Raw genomic sequence first — 16,166 nt, 5'->3', positions numbered from 1 at the left:
ATTGGTGAGCCTAAAACCCATACTATCCAAATAAATATTATTAACATCCGAAGGCAGGCAACAGGCCTTTTGCTTAAAATACATCCCTCTGTGAAAGCACAATCTTTCCAGGCATTTTCTGTCAGGATCTTGCTCCTGGGTCACTCACTGTAACTGATTTTTAACCCTTAAACTCCCCAATGCCAAAATTAAATTTTGACAAGTGTGTGGTTCTGATCCAAAAACCCAATTAATCTGTGGTAATGTGTCTCCAAGCTCAACTACGCCACTGTGACTGGGGTCCCTGTGGGGGCCAGCTATGGTCACTCAATTAGGGTGAACTGCAAAGAAAGGGGCAGCCAAACCCTAAAAAGCTGGTGGATTTTCCAATACTTAGTTTCACTAAGCCAGACTAAAACAGCTTCTTATTTACTTTACTGGTTACTCAGAAGTCCAAACATTTCCCTTAAAGTGATCCAGCCTCAGGTCTCCATCCAGGTACCCACATCAAATCTGATGAAAATTTCATTTCATCATATAAAAGAAAAGGTTCTACCAATCCCCAAGGATCAGACACTTTACCTCCCGGGTGAACAAATGTTTCAGATCTTACCCAAAGATACGCTACAGCCAATTCTTAACTAAATTAACCATTCTCTCGTTTTTTAATAAAAGATCAAAATACATACAGATACAAGTTCAATTTGTTGAGGTGCAGATTCACAGCAGAAACTTTGCAACTACAAAGCTCTCCTTCAGAAATAGTTCATAGTCCACTGTCCAAATCTCATATTCAGGGCATAGCAGCATAATTGGGACCTCAGTCTTGCAACTCAAAACTTCCCCGATGAAGCTTAAGCAGATCTGAGAGGACAGAATCAGGATCCAAAGATCTTTTATACAATTTCATGTCTTTTGAAAAGTTGGAGTTCCTCAGGTAACAAAAGGTAATTAGGATGATTTTGAAGGAGGTCCACCATCAGTACTTAGCTACAGAACATACATATGGCTATTCACAGTACAGTTCAAAGAGATAAATACTGAGATATCCTGTGTTTACAAATCCTCTAAATGTTAGGATCTTTTGACCTCTGAATTGTCAGAATACAGCATAGAGAGGGACTGTTGATTACATTGTTGACCCTACTTATACATATGTAAAGACAAAACCACCACCATTATCTCCCCACACACCTTCTGAGGGTTATTTTGCAGGCTGTTTAATCCCTTCTAGCCATGCATCACACTGTCCCCTGCTAAAAGCAGGCAGATCAGCTGGGGAGGGTCAGACCCGCCAGCTTTCTTCCATCCGAGGTTCATGCTGCTCTTTATGAGGTCGGCATGATGCATTATTCAGCAGGACTCGCTTCCTGCCCAGATCTCACAGCTGACGAAAGGCAGATGTTCAGGGAGGAATCTGGACACTGTTCAGTCTTGGACCTCTTCACACGCCTCTGCCATGGGAGGGGGAAGAGTCGCCCTCTCCTGGGACACAAGAGGAATTCAGTCCCTCTGAAGTAAGGCCGGAGGCCTAGTCCTGTTACTCCCCAGATGGTGCGCTAGCCTGTCTCCAGCTTCCACCCACTCCACCAGGTGCTGTGGCATGAGAGCACTGGGTCTAAGTCTCATTTACTCCACTGCTGCCAGCCATTGCAGGGAGCTAAGGAGACTTTAACCCACCTTTGCACTCTGTATTCTGAGGCAGGGCTGGGCCCTGCCTGGCCCCATGTGTAACTTAGAGCAACCTCAGGGCTCCTTTAGTGCACTCTGTTTCCCAGGCACCATAGGAAGCAGCAAATAGACGCAGTGCAGTGCACATGGGCCATGCTCCCTACACCAGGGAGCCTTACATAGCGGCCGGGGAAGCCTCATGTGGAGAGCTGCACAAAGAGGCCATGGGATAACTAAGATCAGGCCTGCTGGGTCCTCTGGGATGAGGGCCCTAAAGTCATCAAAATATGGGTGCTGCTTTTGGACCTATTGGATGTCCCGCAAGTTGTGCCATCATTGGGTCGGAAACCTACACCCCAGAGCGAGGAGAGACCCTCACACCCTTCTCCAGTGGAGAAAGGGGAATTCATTCTCCGGGCCAGACTCTCAGCTGGTGTAAATAAGTGTCACTCCTCTGACAATAGGGACTTATTAGCTGGGGATCTAGCCCTCTACATTCATTCGATCCTGGGGTAACTCAGACACCTGCCCCAGTCCTGGAACATCCCCGTCATGCTGAGTCTCCGTACCAGTTCATGTTGCTCCCCCTCTCTGGGCTCGGATCCCAGTGAATAATTTGTGTGTGTTCCTCACTCCTTCCTCTCTCCCTTGTTTGTGCTTTATTTGAGGATTATTAACCATGGCTACAATAGCTTTTGTTTATACAGTGGGGATGGCGTCTTGGAAAATCAAAATGGGGGAGCGAGCCAGGGCGGAGGAAGGAAAGACGTGAGCTGCGAGGGAGGAAAGGGATGAGTTTAAAATAAAGCACCATCTGGATTTTCAGGTTGGAGGAGCCTGAGATCTTGGGTGCTGCCTCGGGCCCACCTGCTTCTGTGCCGTGCACAGTGACCAAAAGAAACCAGAGTCCCCACGTCAGGGACAAAAATGCTCCTGTTCCACTCCTGGACCCCTCCTACAGGTGGGAGCTGTGGAACAGGGCTTAGCTGCAAAATCTGCTCCAACCAGCCTGTTTGGTGCTGCAGGGCAGGTGGGGTGTGGGGGAAGCCAGGAGCCCACTTTGGGAAGCAGGATTGGGCAGAACAGGTGTCTGGAACGCTGACTCGAGAGGTGACTGGGGCAGAGCCGGTAAAGCCATTAGCCCAGTGAGCCAACAGGTTCCTGACTAATCTGAGCCAAGCAGGCACAAAGCAAAGGGGAGGCCGCTCAGTTAACCTGGATTTCATCTGAAATGCTGGGTATAGCACCACAAGGAGGGGTGCCCTGGAAAGGGGCTAGCAGCACAGAGGAAAGATAAAAGCTGCCTTGGAGAGCATTCTCAACAGAAAAAAGGAGGTTTTGACGTGACCTAACCTCCCCACAGTAGCAGGTCTATTGAGTAGAGCTGACTCCCGCCCAGCTCTGGGAAGAGAGTAGGGTCTAGTGATTAGAGCAGGGCACTGGGAGGCAGGATTTCTAAGACCTGTTCCTGACTCTGCCACTGAATTGTTGTGTGACCTTGGGCATGTTACTCCTCTGTGCCTCATTTTCTCTGTCAAAGGAGAAGAATTTCACTGACCCAGCAATGTTAAATGCTTGGAGGAAGGGGACAGGGACTAGCCACCCCAATGAAGAGACTATAAAAAAGGAGAAAGCGTGGAGGAAAGGATACCATATTATCCCTGATGGTGGCACATCACTTTGAAGGCTCTCACAATCCCACAACTGAGGAGGCTGAGCTGGTTACAAAACTGACCTGCTTTAGAGGGGGAATGAAGACACCTATAAAATATATTTATAACTGTAGCAGATCAAGCACTCACTACCTCCACACCCCCTGCTGGTCATCCAGGAATTATCTCCCTTCCAGTCCTCACAGCATCTCCTGCTGGCTGGTGTCTGTCCCACCTCAGGCCCCATATCCCTCCCACACCCCAGTGCCCCTTACCCTGGGGTTCTGCCCCACAGCAGTCCCCATGCTCTGGGTCTCCCCTCCTCGGGGAACCCCCAAAGCCCACCTCACCTCAGTGGCTACTGCCAGTCATGATCTTGCCCCCATTCTCTGGGACAAACTTGCAGTCTGTAATGGCCACTCATCACTGGCAAGGAGGTTAGACCTGCTGCGTTTCTTGACCTAGCTGTCTCCCTGCAGCCCCAGTACCTCCTTTGGCCTTAGGATCATAGAATAACAGAGTTGGAAGGGACCTCTGGAGGCCATCTAGTCCACCCCCCTGCCCAGAGCAGGGCCAATCCCAACTAAATCATCCCAGCCAGGGCTTTGTCAAGCCCGACCTTAAAAACTTCTAAGGAAGGGGATTCCACCACCTCCCTAGGTAACGCATTCCAGTGTTTCACCCTCCTAGTGAAAAAGTTTTTCCTAATATCCAACCTAAACCTCCCCCACTGCAACTTGAGACCATTACTCCTTGTCCTGTCATCTGCTATCACTGAGAATCGTCTAGATGCATCCTCTTCGGATCCACCTTTCAGGTAGTTGAAAGCAGCTATCAAATCCCCCCTCATTCTTCTCTTCCGTAGACTAAACAATCCCAGTTCCCTCAGCCTCTCCTCATAAGTCATGTGTTCCAGTCCCCTAATAATTTTTGTTGCCCTTCGCTGGACTCTCTCCAATTTCTCTACATCCTTCTTGTAGTGTGGGGCCCAAAACTGGACACAGTACTCCAGATGAGGCCTCACCAATATTGAGTAGAGGGGAACGATCACGTCCCTCTATCTGCTGGCTATGCCCCTACTTATACACCCCAAAATGCCATTGGCCTTCTTGGCAAGAAGGCCCCACTGTTGACTCATATCCAGCTTCTCGTCCACTGTCACCCCTAGGTCCTTCTCTGCAGAACTGCTGCCAAGCCATTCGGTCCCCAGCCTGTAGCGGTGCATTGGGTTCTTCCGTCCTAAGTGCAGGACTCTGCACTTATCCTTATTGAACCTCATCAGATTTCTTTTGGCCCAATCCTCCAATTTGTCTAGGTCTCTCTGTATCCTATCCCTACCCTCCAGCGTATCTACCTCTCCTCCCAGTTTAGTGTCATCCGCAAATTTGCTGAGAGTGCAATCCACACCATCCTCCAGATCATTAATGACGATATTGAACAAAACCGGCCCCAGGACCGACCCTTGGGGCACGCCACTAGATACTGGCTGCCAACTAGACATGGAGCCATTGATCACTACCCGTTGAGCCCAACAATCTAGCCAACTTTCTACCCACCTTGTAGTGCATCCATCCAGCCCATACTTCTTTAACTTGCTGACAAGAATACTGTGGGAGACAGTGTCAAAAGCTTTGCTAAAGTCAAGAAACAATACCACAGAACCAGTAATCTCATCATAGAAGGCAATTAGATTAATCAGGCATGACTTGCCCTTGGTGAATCCATGCTGACTGTTCCTGATCACTTTCTTCTCCTCTAAGTGCTTCAGAATTGATTCCTTGAGGACCTGCTCCATGATTTTTCCAGGGACTGAGGTGAGGCTGACCAGCCTCTAGTTCCCAGGATCATCCTTCTTCCCTTTTTTAAAGATAGGCACTACATTAGCCTTTTTCCAATCTTCTGGGACTTCCCCCGATCACTATGAGTTTTCAAAGATAATGGCCAATGGCTCAGCAATCACATCCACCAATTCCTTTAGCACTCTCGGATGCAACACATCCAGCCCCATGGACTTGTGCACATCCAGTTTTTCTAAATAGTCCTGAACCACTTCTTCATTCACAGAGGGCTGGCCACCTCCTCCCCATGCTGTGCTGCCCAGTGCAGTAGTCTGGGAGCTGACCTTGTTTGTGAAGACAGAGGCAAAAAAAGCATTGAGTAGGTTAGCTTTTTCCACATCCTCTGTCACTAGGTTGCCTCCCTCACTTAGTGAGGGGCCCACACTTTCTTTGGCTTTCTTCTTATTGCTAACATACCTGAAGAAACCCTTCTTGTTACTCTTAACATCTCTTGCTAGCTGTAACTCCAGGTGTGATTTAGCCTTCCTGATTCTATTCCTACATACCCAAGCCATATTTATATACTCATCCCTAGACATTCAGCAAGGCCTCAACCTGGGGACTTCCCAGGCCAGAGCTCCCCTGCTTCAAGTACCTTATACTCCTTCAGGCAGCTAGGTCCTTCCCACTCAAAGGCTGGAATGAGACTGACCCACTGCCTCCCTTAGCCCTTATATCAGGGCCAGCTGTGGACTGATTGGGTGTGGCCACAGCTGTGGCCGCCTCCCCAGTAGGATATAAAATGAACATGGCACACATTAAATGGATTAAAACCCGGCTAAATGATAGGTCTCAAAATGTAACTGTAAACGGGGAATTGTCATTGAGTGGGTGTGTTTCTAGGGGGGTCCTCCAGGGTTCAGTTCTTGGCCCTACACTATTTAACAGTTTTACCAATGACCTCGAAGAAAACATAAAATCATCAATGATACTTGCAGATGACACAAACATTGGGGGAGTGACAAAGAATGAAGAAGACAGATCACTGATTCAGAGCTACCCAGATCGGTTGGTAAACTGGGTGCAAGCAAACAATATGTGTTTTAATACAGCTTAATGTAAATGTATACGTCTGTAAACAATGTGGGCATGCTCCACAGGATGGAGGACTCTATCCTGGGAAGTAGTCACTCTGAAAAAGATTTGGGGGTCGTGGTGGAAAATCAGCTGAACGTAAGCTCCCAATGTGATGCTGTGGCCACAAGCAAATATGATCCTGCAGTGTATAAAGAGGGGAATGTCAAGTAGGAATGGAGAGGTTATTTTACCTCTGTATTTGTGTGGTGGGGTGTTCACCCCACACTTGTCCTGAAGGGGTTAATGTAGGCTAAGCCGGTGTGCCAATTAACCAGACAGGCCTCAGCTGAGGGAATCAGGTGGCTGAAGTAATCCGACTGAATAATGAGAGAGCCCAGCTGAGAAGGAAAGAGCAGGGCTGAGTTTATAAAGACAGGAAGGTGGCTGTAGATAGAGGGCTGTAGGGAAGTGCACTGTCTGGGAGATGTTTTGGGGACTGATAACTCCAGAGAAGGGGGAGAGCCCAAAGGTCATTAAAGGCTCAGGGAAAAGGTAGTAAGGTCCAGCATGGTGCAGACCTTGGTTGCTGTGGATCTCTGAGCTGGACTCCGGAGCAAAGGGCAGGTCTGGTTTCCCCTACCAGCTCCTGAGGAAATGGCATAGAGCAGGCAGTGGAGAGCAGACTGCCTGGGACAGTGTGCCCTAAAAGACTTTGACACCCAAGACAGGGAGGACCCCAGTGACCTGGCCAGAGGGCCAAGTCATAATGAGGAAGCTGCAGGTTCTGGAGCGAGAGGGATCGCAGGGTGAGAGGATGATGGGTGGAGAGACCACCAGAGGAGGGTACAGAATCTGGAAGGAGCTAATCCCCACAGCGGCCAGCAGGAGCCGCCCCGAGCGGTGAGTTGACCTGTGATAATTTGGCACTTGTGCAACTGCTTCTGGAATGCTGTGCCCAGGTCTGGTGCCCACAGCTCAGAATGGATGTTGATAAATTGGGGAGGATTCAGAGAAGAGCCATGAGAATTATTAAAGGGTTACAAAACCTGCCTTATAATGATAGACTCAAGCAGCTCAATCTAACGTTAAGCCATGATATGATCACAGTTTACAAGTATCTACGTGGGGAACAGATATTTAATAACAGGCTCTTCAATCTAGCGGAGACAGGTAGAACACGATCCAATGTCTGGAAGTTGAAGTGAGACAAATTCAGATGGAAAATAAGGTGTAAATGTTTAACAATGAGGGTCACTAACCACTGGAACAATTTGCCAAGGGTGATGACGGATTCTCCACCACTGGCCATTTTGAAATCCTGATGGGATGTAATTTCTAAAAGCTCTGCTCTGGGAATTATTTGGGGGCAGTTCTCTGCCCTGTGCTATACAGGGTCAGGCTAGACGATCCCAACGGTGCCTTCTGGCCTTGAATCTGTGCAAGTGCTTCCCTAACAATAACCAAGCATCCGGCCACTTCACAGCTAGGGAAAGGAAGGCACAAAGGGGGAAGTGATTTGCCAGGGCTTCAGTGAGAGAACCAGGAAGAGAACCCCAGAGTCAGCTTCTCCAGTGTCCTTAAGAAGGACCTGCTGTCCTGGGATGGATCCATCCAGCTCCCCGAGTCGCTGCGGAGAAGGATTTTGAAGCAGAGAATGGGTCGGAGGGTCCCACAGGAAATGAACTGGTGCTGGGGGGAGAGTAGGGAAAGAGTCTCTTCCCCCCCTACCCCTCCTGGCTAATTTTAACTTCCCTTTTCCTTTGCAAAACTTCTGAGTTCATCTCTCCCTTTAGCTCATGCCCAAGAAAAGGCTCCCATTGTTTGGAGCCGGACAGAGTCGCTGAGACAGTTACTTGCCTTCACAATGGCCGGGATTATACTGCCAGCTGAGGGGGGGTGCCAGGGGAGGGGAGGTCCCCAGCTGGAGCAGCTGCCTCCCAGATTCTCCCTCTTCATGTGCTAATTAACTAATTAATCCAAATAAATAAGACTGGTTGGTTGGTGGGGGGGAGGGGAAGCAAGGGTGGGAGGCAGGGCTCTGGGGCAAGCAGTGATTGCAGCAGACAGGGAAAGTGAGGCAGGGGCCCAGGTGGCAGGCTGGATGCTGGGGACATTCATTTCCATTACTGGAAATCCCTAGGCTCCGGATAAGACGGGACAGGGTGTCGCTGTCAATTAGTGTCTGGCATGGTTCTGAGCTGCTCACCGCTTGCTGAGCATACACCGGGGAGGATCAAGGTCTGATTAAACAGGCCCGTGTCTCCCGGGCCCAAGGAAGGAGGGCCCCCCGCCCCGAGAATATTTTATTTTCAGTAATCACCAACACCATGGATTGCTTCCCTAGCACTTCCTCCCTCCTTGCTTCTACACAGGCAGCATTGCCTAGGAGCTAGAGCATGGAACAAGAAGCCAGAGAATGGCCTCTAGTGGCAAAATGCTAGGACTCCTGGGTTCTATTCCCAGCTCTGCCATTAGCTCAGTGATCAGGTGACACACATGTCCCCTCCCTGGGCTCCAGAAGAGCAAAGCATCATTGATCATGTTGGTTCCCAGATGCTGGCCTGACCCATCCCTGAGTGCCGCTTGGAGGGTCACACCTACATCCAGAGCAATCCTGTGGAGCTGGGACGAGTGGCACCAAGAGGTATCTTTGCCCCATGGTGCTGTATTTCCCAGACTGATCTGTCCGTCTGTCCTGCACTCCACACACTGTCATCAGAGCTGCTTCTTAGGGTACGTCTAGACTGCAAAAAACACCCGTTTGGCAGCGAGTCTTGGAGCTCGGGTCAGCTGCCTTGGGCTTGTGCTGTGGGGCTAACAATGGTAGTGTAGACATTTGGGCTTGGGCTGGAGCCCAGGTTTGGAGATCATGCCCTATAAATAGCAGCAAGAGGCTGGGACACCAGGCAAAGCTGCAGGTACCAACATGGGGTATGTTCTGGGCTCCTCCTCCCCGCTGCCTGTCAGAGCTCAGAAGAGCGTTAAGGCAGCTGATGGTTGTAATGGCTGGTGGGCCAGGGAGTTCTGTGTGTCTGACTTCACACCATCACCTATTCATCAGCAGCCCCCTGGCCGTGACCAGAGGGAAAGTGACAGCTGGGGGAGCCAGGGCCGTGCCTGGGTGAGCCTGATGCCTTTGGGTCAGGGGCTTAAATCAAACTGCCTGGTGCTATTCTCATCCCCGTGCTGCATGTCCAGACTTCCCCCAGCACCTCTGCTTACCTCTGATCACTCTTCCGCAGGGTGTATTCTGTGCCCTGGGTCTCAGTTACAGGGCACGTCTCCCATCCCAGAGGCCTTGCGGCAAGTGGATCTGCTGGCCCAGTGGCCAGAGCTTGTCACTGGGCTGCTTGTGCCGGACTGGGGACAAAAGGAATAAAGCTTAATTTGGTAGGAAAGAAAAATGGAGCCAGTGACAGGGACAGCAGAAGCAATGGTGGGGGGATGGTGGGGTGGGGTGGCAGAAGGGGCTTTGCCCCCCAGGACTAGCTCTATTCTCAAGCCTTGCTGATTGCTCCAGGCAGCAGGAACACAGCCCCTTAAGCCCACTGAGATAGAACCTCTGACATCCTCTGTCCCCTCTCCAAATCCTTCCTGCTGCCTCTGATCCAGAGTGGACTGTGTGCCCTGCCCGGCTCCATCCTCTCCAGGTGCCAGATCCCTTTATTAAGATCCATTGCGTTAGCAGGCTTGGGTTTGGAACATACTCACAACAGCCCCTGGTCTTTGTTGTCCCTAGGTCTGAGTTTCCTTGCAGGGCTTCATTCTGTCTGGTATCCTCGGAAGGCAGGTTTTGCATCATGCTCTGGGCTAGGGCAGATTGGAGGCAGCCTGGCTAAATTCACCAGCTTAGGGCAAGTCGGGATGTTTTTTATAGGCTGGTGAAATAGTCAAGATGGGGTGTAAGGGCTGGGCAATTTCCTGGTGGCTTTGCCAGGCTGATTCCCACACTCCTCCCCAGCGAAGACTCATCAAAGGACATGCTGACTAGTGAGAAGGAGAGGGCTCCAGCCAGGACTCCGCTCACAGCACTTAGCTCTCCCCGAACGTGCATTCACAGTGACTACTTAACTCCTCTCCAGTCTGCAGATCCCCTTGTGCTTATAAAGGCAGGTCACCACCATCGCAGAGGGGGAAACTGAGGCACAGGGAGGGGTAGTTTGTTGCCAAGGGCCACCTAGTGAGTTAGTGTCAGAGTGGGAAGCCAGACCCAGGGCTCTAGAGTCACAGTCCGATGCTTGAGCCCCTGGGCCGTGCTGTGGCCCTTTTATCTCTACTCAATTATCCTGTTTATGGCTGAGGTTTTGCAGCTGCTCCCAGCCCCACTCTGGTCACTGAGGCCAGACCTAGTTATGACCCCTGTGGCCTAGAGACATCCTCTCAGCTTAACAGCTAATATCTCAGGCCAGTGAACTTTAGGAAACCATCAGATGGGCTGTAAAAAGGGGCAGAGGGGAAAGGAAGCCCACTGGCTCGGAAAAGCGGGATTTACCCAGGCAGGTTATTCCCATGAATTTTGCATGCTTTTCCCAGCGTTCTTTGGAGAATTTCCAGACAGGATATCAGTACCCCAGCTGCCCCTGCTTCAGAAACCTTGCTCTGGAAAGCCGCCATTCGGAGCTGCGGCCGGCAGAGATCCCCAAGAGATCCTGAATAAAGGTGCAGGAGGAAGGAAAGCCCATTCTTTTCCTGGAAAAGACAGATCCTATCAGCTTTATTCTGGGGATCCTCTATAAGGGCCTGACCCTGCATGGAGTTGTTGAGCACCCTCCATTCCCACAGATCCCAAAGAACTGAGGGTGCTCAGCACCTTGCAGGACTGGGCCCTAAATCAATATATAATTTTCTGCATATAATTTTTTTCTTTGCATCCTATCCTAACTTGTTGTGCCTCATGGCCATGGAGCTGTTAAAACAGCTGCCATGTCCCACTCCAGAGGTGGCTGCATCTTAGTGGTGGGTGAAGGGATTCCTGTACCTTGGGGCTCACCTCTTGAATGACAGGTGCTGGTGAAAGTAAGGCCCTGAGACATGAAAGGCTTCTCCATGGGTCTGGTTCCCTCTCACCTGCACTGGTGTAAACTGGAGGCAAATCCAACAGGGACTAGGCTGCCCGCATTCCTCTCTCCCCACAACCAAGGCTCTCAGTAGGCTTGTTTCAACGTCAACACCATGCTGTGTTGCCGATGGGTCGCTCCTGGGCCTGCCCCAAAGAGCAGTGAGATCATCCTAAGTATCTCTGCTCACATCCATAGAGGAAACAGGAAAACAGGGGCTTCCCCAGTCCCAGAGCAGATACAGCACAATCACCCATTGTTTTAAACAAGTGAGGAAAAAATGAACCCTGTTGCACTCTGCTTAAGAGGCAGGGATCTAGGAGAAGCTTTTTCCCACCCCCTGGGACACGTTCACAAGTAATAGGGGAGAGAGAATTCCGGAGGAGAACTGAACTCAAAGCGGCCAACCCCAGACTGGTCTGGCAGGGTGAGATCGGCCAGTGCTTTGCTGGCTCTCTGCTCCTTCAAAGCATTGCAGGGAAGTTGTGATGGGGAGGGAAGGGGTGGCTTGTGTGTGTGTTATCCCCTGTCCAGCAGCGTGTGCATCTGATGTGAGGAGTGCCGCTTGCCCTGAGCAGAGATCCAGCAGAGTTGGAAGCTGCACATGGATCAAGGAGCTGGGACAGAATTGCTAACGGGATGGAGCAAGGAGACTCACGCCCAGGCTGGAGCTGAGCAGCTGGATTTTCACGCAAGAATAATTCATAATAAATGGAGTTTATGGCCACAATCCTGCAGCAGATCCCTGATGCCCCTGGAGTTACACAGCAATATAAACCAGCGAGAATGACAGCTCTGGCCCAGGGGGATTCATTCAGTGTAACCCTTTCAGCCTCGGATGGTTAAAACTTTGGGGTCCTAGTGAAAATCAAGGAAAGACGAGATTCCGTAGATGGGCCCCAGGAGCTAGATTTACCTCTCCAGGCAGAGCGTGTGCTACGACCAGCGCAGTTCCATGCATCCTGCCCAGGGAGCACAGGGCCCCTCACCAGGAAGTCCCGTCTTTGGTGCTTTGGACAATGCTTTGGTTTCCTCTGAGGATCTCATTCATCATCCATCAGGATTTGTTGGAAGTTCCAATCTCCGGCCCTTTGTTCAGGCTCATTCTTCCCATTCCTCTGACATCCCCCAGCTCATTCCTAGCATCCCGGCTGGGCTCTGCCCAGGGCGTGACCTGAAGGCACCCATAACCCAGACAGCTGGCTGCAGGCATGGATCAGGGCTCAGAATTTCATCAGGCCAAGATCCAGAGGAGCTGGTTCTTACCCCAGCTTTGCGGTCCACCAACAGTCCCCTCAATATGAGCAGTAGCTAGAGTGAAGTGTAGAGCAAGCTGGGTCTAGGCAAGTTTCCCCCCCAACAGCTCTTCCAGTGCCCCCTGATCCTGATACACTATTCCAGCTCTGCCTGTGCCTCATAACCATGCCCTCCGCACCTCAGGGCCACTAGGGGGATGTTCTTCTGCAGATGAGGTGTAGAAGTGGGGTCCTGAAGACTTGACTCTTTGAAAGTAATGCTTATACTGAGCCCTTCTATTGCACGCTGCATCCAGGCATCTCAGGGCTGTATCAACATCCCCATTTTACAGTGGGAGAAACTGAGGCAGGGAGGGGTGACTTCCCCAAGGTCACACAGTAAGTCAGTGGCAGAACTGGGAACTGAGCACAGGTCTCCTGATTCCAGAGCCGGCGTACCCGAGCTCCTCGCGAAGCTTCAGCCGGAGACAAGCGGCTTCATTTCTTGTCTAAAACAATTGCACACCGAGCTGCTGAACAGCTGTCCTGTTCCACCCCCAGAGGTGGCTGCACTGCAGAGGCAGGGTCAGTCTCACCACCCCTTACCTAGCAACATCTCTGTGAGCTGGGACTAAGGTTTACAAAGTGCTTGGAAGATGAAACGTTCTATGTACAGGGGAGCTGGAGCAATGTGTACAGTGGGGGTGCTGGGAGCCACTGCACCAAATTGCAAACCCTGGGTAGGATGGAAACCACCTGAAGCCAGGGGGTGCTGCAGCACCCTCAGCACCTGTAGTTCCAGCACCTATGTCTATGTACGTGTTAAAACCAGGCAATCACCATCTGCCCAGGGAGTCCCAGTTGCCCTGCTCCCCTGGGGCTCAGCCGTAGCTGCTGTGAGCTGGAACTCTAGCTACCCATCATGCCAGCTGAGCTCTGGGTCTGTTTCACTGGCCTGCTCACGTCCAAATGAGCGTAAATGACTTCTAATGAGGTTAGGGGAGGCTAATTATTTTGTTGGGCCTGGAGAACAGGGAGCGGTGAGTTCATTCAGTTCTCGTGGGTGGCTGTAATCGCGTTAGAGCTATGCGGCACACATGGGGTCGATGGGCTATATCCAGAGAGGCGGGCCAGGGGCTAGCGCTTGCTACTGCTGTCGATTCCTTTCCCAAGGCAAATCAGCGTGACCTCCAGCAACTGCCTAGCGTGGCCTGCAATAAGCAGAGCTAGCTCAGCAACCTCTGGGGGTCAGGCTGAGAACTCGGAGACGTGGAGGAATTCGGGGAGGGGACTCGGTGCTGGGCTATAATGGAGGTGACACAAAGGAACTTCAGTGACAGGGGTTTCCAGGCAGATGGGATGCAGTCAGAGCTCAGCAACAGGGATTCCTGGATGCTGTGATCTACTTCTTGTGATGCAGTCATCAGCGACAGGGATTCCCAGACGCTGCAGCGTACTGGCGGACGGTGGGAATACAGTCAGTGCCTTCGAGCCGGCAGCTCCTTCGTGCTGGGCTACAACAGTCAGTACCAGGCTGTCTCCGCCCTAGAGCGGCTCCCAGCCCCCTCTCTCCGAGGGGTGACGCACCCCCATTGGAGGAAGGAGGTGTCAGCACAGTCGAAGCAGCCGTGTGCCACCTCTTTCCCTCCCTTTCCAATAGAAGGATGGTGCATGCCTGCCCCCCGGGGCCTGGGCCGCAGCTACAGTGACCCCGCATTTGCTACAGGGGTTTTGGCACCCACACAGACTGGGGAGTGGCGATTCTGCTCTAGCACTGCCTGATGTCAGGAGGGACAGGGAGACTGGGCTGTGGGCAGGAGATGTGGCCATGGAGGAGCTAGGCACAATGAGCAGAGGGTCCATCATGACTGGCTCCCAGAAGAAAGAGGTGGGAGGGGAGGAGAGGTAAGGAGACAGGAGGGAAGCAGGTGCAGCGAGGGATGGGCTGACATGGTGCCTGCTCGTCCCAGGACGACTCGTCTCCACTTCCCCAGCTCAGGGGCCTGAACAAATCAGCGAATGAAACTGACAGAGGCTGCCTCAGATTTTTGAAAAAATTGTTAGAAATCCAAACATGACCAGAAATGCTCAAAATATCTCCGTTTATCCCCCTCCCATGGGGAGCCAGGCCCCCAGAGTGGGCGTGAGCCTTGAGGGAAGGAGACACACACGGCCGGAGAGAACCCAGGGAGGACACACCCATGTACATGCATGCACCCCCCCGCCCCGCCTGGAAGCAGCTAGTGAAGGGCAGAGTACTAGGACAGGACACTGCTCGTTTGGACAAAGCATTTCTAGATTGGACTCGGCCCGTCACAAGCCCCTTTCCCCTTTAGGATGGCAAAACACTTCAACAGCCCAGGCAAATTTTGGCACTATCCCCGTTCCATAGCTGGGTAAACAGAGGCACTGGAAGAGGTGGCACGTCCTGCATCAAGGTGACCCAGCACCAGAGCCACAAATAGAACCCAGGAGTCCTGGCTTCCAGCCCCCAGCTGTAACCACTAGCACTTCCCAGAGGTGAGAGAACCCAGGAGTCCCACCTCTCAGTCCTGGACATGAGTAGATTATGCTCCCTGTCAATATTACCAGCAATGCCTCGTAACGCCTGGTACCTCTTGGCCAGGGTAGGGAGTAGCAGTGCAGAGCAGCTCCTAGGGCTGAATAGCTGCGGCCCCCGGATTGCTCATAGCCAGGAGTGCAGCCAGCTCCATGGATAACTTTCCCATGGCTCATCCAGTTCGCTGCTTTCCCCTTCCTTAAAAAGCCTTGGGCTCCAGGTCTCGCACACAGAGCTAACGGCTTGTCGTCACCGGCTCCAAAGCCTGAGGAGCCTGGAATGCGTCTCCCGGGAAGGCTCAGGCTCCGTTTGCAGTTTGCTGTGCAACCTCTGAACCTGCAGTGGGGAGCAGGGGAGTGTTGTGTTGGGAACCAGGGGCTGGAATGTCAGCACAGTCCCTTGGGGTGAGCCTCTGGCACAGCCAGGGTGGCATGGGGCTTATTTTGGATACTGGGGAATTAAAGTAAAAATATCCTTCCCAGCAGCCAATGCTGAGCCTCTGCTGCCAGACCCAGAGACCGTGGGTTCTTCTGACTGCAGGAGCAGTTGGAAGCTGGCCATAAATGTAATGCTTGTGATGAGAAGCTGATAATATTGGCTAGAGCCAGGCGATGCCGCAGGCAGGCAATGTGCAAGCTCCCCCGCTTACCCCCCCTCCGCTCTGTAAATACACCTCAACCCCCACCTGCTATTATTCCAGTCCTGGGTCCTCCACACAGCTCTGCCAGCGCACCTCAACCCTGACCTGAAGCCCCCCTTGGTAGTCCAGGCCTGGCCTCCCACGCACCCCAACACTCCTGCTATTTTTCTAATCTGTCATTTCCAGTTGTGCCCGACAGGGCAGGGATTCTGCGACAAGCACAGACCTCCCCTGTGACTAGGATGAGAACTCACTACACTCATGTCGCTGGTGATCTTAACAATATATCAAACCCAGCTCTCCTGAGGCACATGCCTGACGAGTTAACACCCCTTCCACTACCCCGATCCTGCCACCCTTTCCCTTTCTCCTTCAGCTGGCTGAGCACCACCCTCTCACAGAGGAGATCCAGAGATTGCAGCACGCTGCTGGGATGACAATACTGGTGCCATGTGATCAGATACCACGGTGATGAGCTTGGTGTGAGAACCTAAAGAGAACAGAATGCCAGCTGGTC

The 16,166-nt window shown here is 51.9% G+C and overlaps 1 long non-coding RNA gene across 1 annotated transcript; it reads right to left on the bottom strand.

Moving 5' to 3' along the window:
- Positions 1–648: 648 nt before the first annotated feature.
- Positions 649–15,335, bottom strand: LOC142069781 (uncharacterized). Its single transcript, XR_012665739.1, has 3 exons — positions 15,039–15,335; positions 9,380–9,517; positions 649–1,464 (listed from the first exon to the last, which is right to left on the bottom strand). It is a non-coding gene; the product is annotated as an uncharacterized LOC142069781 (long non-coding RNA).
- Between the last annotated feature and the right edge of the window lie 831 nt (positions 15,336–16,166).

The sequence above is a fragment of the Caretta caretta genome, chromosome 22, assembly GCF_965140235.1.
Source record: "Caretta caretta isolate rCarCar2 chromosome 22, rCarCar1.hap1, whole genome shotgun sequence".
Taxonomy (NCBI): Eukaryota; Metazoa; Chordata; order Testudines; family Cheloniidae; genus Caretta; species Caretta caretta.
The sequence above is the reverse complement of the archived record's forward strand: the minus strand, read 5'-3'. Positions and strand labels throughout refer to the sequence as shown.